A 4,567-nucleotide genomic window follows, 5' to 3' on the forward strand; every position below is an offset into this window, starting at 1 on the left:
CCTGGCTCTCTTATTTACTAGCTGGGGGATAGTGGGGCAAGTCACATGGCCTCTCCATGCCTCAGCTTCCCCATCTGCAGAATGGGAATAATAACAGTGCTGCCTTTATACGGTCATTGTGAGGAGTAAAGACTAACATTTGTATAGCATTTAGAGCAGAGCCTGGCACATGGCTGTTTTCCAGACGTTAGCCATCATTATCATTTAAATTTTTTTATTAATTTATTTGTTTAATGTTTATCTTAGAGAGACAGAGTGCAAAAGGGGGAAGGGCAGAGAGATTGGGGGACACAGAATCCAAAGCAGGCTCCAGGCTCGGAGCTGTCAGCACAGAGCCCGATGCGGGGCTCGAACTCACAGGCAGAGACACCATGACCTGAGTCAAGGTGGGACACTTAACCGACTGAGCCACTCAGGCGCCCCCCCCTTATTATCATTACTGATGTCCTCCTGCCCTGTCTTTTTCTCCTCCCCTGCCCCACCCCCAGAAGGTGCTTGTGCTTCCCCAAGCCCTTGGCTTCGTGATCAAAGTGGCTTTGTGAACCCAGGCACACACCATGGGGGTGAGGGAAGGTTGCCCCAAAGACGAAGAGGAAAAGAGGGAGGGATTAGGAAGGACATGGTGGAAGCCGGCAGGGGAAGGGGGATTGGAGACCTCCCCTCCCCCACCCCCTCCCCCTCGACCGAGAGATGGGCTATCCCTCTGCTAGTAGCAAGGACAGTGTCCTGCCTGGGCAGTGCCCTGGGGGATGTGGTGGACCTCAAGGGACATGGCTGCGTGGGGTCCTTGTGCCCAGCCTTGCAGGAAGCAGGGATGCCCTCCCTGGGGAGTTGTCAGTGGGCCAGCGGGTGCTGCCTGCCACCGACTGAAGACCTCAGGGCCCCTCCCTGTTGTTCTGGGCCTTTTGAAACCCCTAAAGTAAACCGACTCAGGACATCGGATTTCCCACCTAGTAGCCAGCGGCTCAAAACTAAATTTCATTTTGAAGAATTAAAGAAATAGAAGTGATTTCACACAGCCAGGGAATATGGAAACCCAAATCCATACCTCCTTCCCTTGCCTTGAGTATTTTGAGTGTCACTGCTAAAGCCTTTTCAGGACCCTTTCATTCTCAGAAAGTTCTGCGACAGTTTCCAGGGTGGCGTGTGTCATGTGCACCCTTGGGTCTCAGGTTCTGGCTGCTCTCCTCACCCATACCCCCAGGCCCCAGTGAGCTTCCTGGGGTGCGGGAGGCACCACTCATTCTCCCTGGCCAGCTGGTGCCAACCTTGCCCACGGGGACCATCTGCATGATTCAGTCTGGGGGATGCTGGGCGGCACTTTCCAGAAGTGCCTTGGTTGTTGTAGGTACCCGGATGCAGCCATAGGGAGGAGCAGCTGGGGAGGGCCTGGCCCTATCAGTGGCCACAGGGCTCAGAGGCTGTGGTTGGGCAGCCAGAGGGCTTTGGCCTCTTGTTGTGGGCACGAAGGGGAAGAGATACCTGGTGGGAGCTGGCAAGTAGGGCCCCCCACCCCAGGCTGGAGGGGTAGGTGCTATCAACCTCACTCAGTCTGGAATCCGCAGGGCCCCACAGGAACCTCTCTCAGGAGGCTGGCCTGAGGGGTGGCATCAGGCGTAAGATGTGGCCTGGGGCCACCGTGGGTGCTGCGGACAGGACTGAGAGACCTCCGATGCAGAGGGATAGGGGCTGGGCCCCGGGCCCCATCTCTTCAGGGTCCAACTTCAGAGGCTTTGTTTTCGTGAAATCTGTAAATAGCCTCACAGCGCCCCTCCCCCGCCCCTTGCTGAGCAGTCTATGAAAGTGCTCTCTCTTGAGTCAGTTCTACAGAGGAAAAGCTCCTCGCCTAAAAGAACCAGCTCTGCCGTTCACACTGTGGTTACCAGATGCTTCCATGAGACAGGCCTAAGTAGCTTCTCAAAAAAGGTGGGAATTTTGTGGAGCCAGGGGAGCCAGGACCCGTAATGTTTTCTCCCGGGCCCTGGCCTAACGAAGAAGGTGCTGCTGTCCTGGGTAAGGAACAGGTGTGGAACTATGTTCCTCTGGGGAGGGAATGGAGAGAGGATGGAGGCTGTGACTAGTGAGCAGAGGGATCTGGGTCCAAGCTGCCCCATTAGCAGGATTTCATTGGAGGCCCCGTCCCTGGCCAGGGTCCACCCAGCCACACCTCCCCCTGCCCAGGGCCTACTGACTGCCAGCCTTTCTGAAGGTTCCAGATGCAACCTGGTTTGGCATCTGATGCCCCCACTTCAGGCCTCCGTCTGTGGCATCCCCCATGGCCAGTGATGCCCCAGGCCCTCCACAGGCTGCAGTCTCTCCCTTGGCTGCCCTGCTCTGAGCCCAGCAGCAGTCCCCAGGCCTGTCCCCACACAACCTGGGCTTTGCATGGGTCACCTCTCCTCTCCTCCTCTCCCTCCCCTTCCCCACCCTCCCCTCTCTTCTCTTCTCCTGCCCAGTTTGCTGGCAGATGAGGATCAGCACTGGAGCCCTAGGAGCCCAGCCCCTTAGGGCACAGATGGGGAGATGGGGGCCTACCGGAAGGGAGACTTAGGGCCACAGGCAGGTCCCCTGCCACTTGCATGGCGTCTGCTCTCTGTCCTTCCTGCTTTCCGGCCATGCCCATCCCAGGTTGTTAGTACCTAACATTCTGTGGCCTCGACCTAAGAGGAGTCTGAAGGGAAGCCCATTGTGCCTCGAGATGTTTCTAACAGCATCATCTGAGAGTTGTAAGCTTCTCTGCATGGGCGCTGAGCAAGCCCGGGGCGGGGGGCGGGGGGGGGGGCTACTGGGCAGGTGTCCGGGACGCCCTTTGCAACCTAGGTGGCTTCCTGCATGTGAGTGCCTAGATGTGCTGGTGGAGACCCTCTGGCTTTGTGAACCCCCGGAGGGAAGTGCTGAGAGTCATGGCTCACCCACCAGGCCTCCCTTCTTCCCCCCCGGGAGGGGGTTGAGTGCGAGCTCAGGTGGGGCACGCAAGCATTGCCAGGGACCAAGAGGGACCCTGTGTGGCACTGAGGACCTCACTGACCGGTCAAACCCCATAGCGTTTTCTTGGAATGTGAAGGATTCCAGGCAATCACCCTTTTCGGGCTCAGGTGGGGAAGGCAATCCTGCTCCTCTTGCTGTGATGCTCCTCAACCCTCGGGTCCCTGGAGAGCAGCAACCCCCCGGCCCCTGAGCATTGTGCATCCCAGGGGCCTTTCTTGAGCTGAAAGCACAGATATACCCCCCCCCCCACCGAACACACCTGGCATGCGGCCCCGGCCTGGGTTAGAGCATGGGTTCCGGCACTGGGTCTGGTTTGAACTCACCCGTGGCCTCAGACAGGCTCGCATTCTGGACTTCAGCCATCTGACCTGGAAATTGGGGACTTTTGACTCTACCTTATAGGGTCCTTCTGTCTGGAATTGGGGACCTTGTCTGAGACCTCCCTTGCTCACTCCTGGGGACACCTAGAAAGGAGAGGGGTGGGGCTGGAATCAGACAGCATCCCTGAGGCATACATGGGCAAGAAATACAGCAGAATGGGGGGACCCCTGGATGACAGGCTTCTCCAGCCCCTCACAGAGAGTGGCAGGGTCTCAGCACCCACCCTGTGCTAGGGGAGAGTTGAAGCCTCTCACGGCTCAGTCGGGGAAGGTGGGAGGGTGCAACCATGCTTCACCCCGTCCTGCTGACTGGGCTGGGGAGTGGTCCAAGGGCTCCAGTGGGCTGGGGCCAGGACCCTTCTAGAACTGTGTGGCTCCGAGAAGCCCTCCCTCTCCACAATGTCCTTCACAATGTCACCCAGCCAGTGAGCAGAAGAATTGGCCCTGGACCCTAGAGCCCTGGTTCTTGGACCAAGTGCCCTACCCTTTCTCACTAGTGTTAATCCCCTAGGAAAGAAGGAGGCCGGCAGCAGCAGCAGGTGGCAGGGGCCAGCTGAGATAGCCTAAGGGCTCATGGGAGGGACAGAGGGGAGGTGCCTTCCTTCTGCTTCTTCCTGCCCGGACTCCCCTCGGCCAAGTAGATTCTTGTCCCTTCCCTTCCCGGGAGATACCACCTGCCTTCAGAAGTTTCTACCATTTCCCCAGGGCTGTCTCACTAGGTGTGGTGAACACTCTCCTCCCTGCCCTGTGAACTGCCCGAAAGCAAGACTGATGCTCAGCCCCGGCACAGGCCCGGCATTCAGTTGGAACTCAATATGTAAGTAAGACAGTAGGTGGCTGGAAGAGTGAGCGACTGTGGGAGAAAGTGAGGGGGGGGGGATGGCGAGGTTGCAGGAGGAGGGGAGGCAGAGGAAGGAGACCCCGAGGAGGGGTTAGTGGGCTAGAGCTGCCCACCCCATCCTGCCAGGACCCCTCTCTCAGGGATGTGGGCCCCTTCCCACACTGTGGGCTTGGCCTTGGGATAAACCCACGGGGTTTCCACACTGGGCTGGATGCCCTCTTGGTCAAGCTGTGGTCCTGGAAGGTGGCGGCTGCCATTTCCACATTCTGCTAGGGGAAGGAAGAAGCCCGAGGATGTCCCCTGAGCCCAACTTTGCTTTGGCCAGTCCAGCCGGCAGGCCACATGCAGAACCACAGAG

Source organism: Panthera onca, chromosome B3 (genome assembly GCF_046562875.1).
Source record: "Panthera onca isolate mPanOnc1 chromosome B3, mPanOnc1 haplotype 2, whole genome shotgun sequence".
NCBI lineage: Eukaryota > Metazoa > Chordata > Mammalia > Carnivora > Felidae > Panthera > Panthera onca.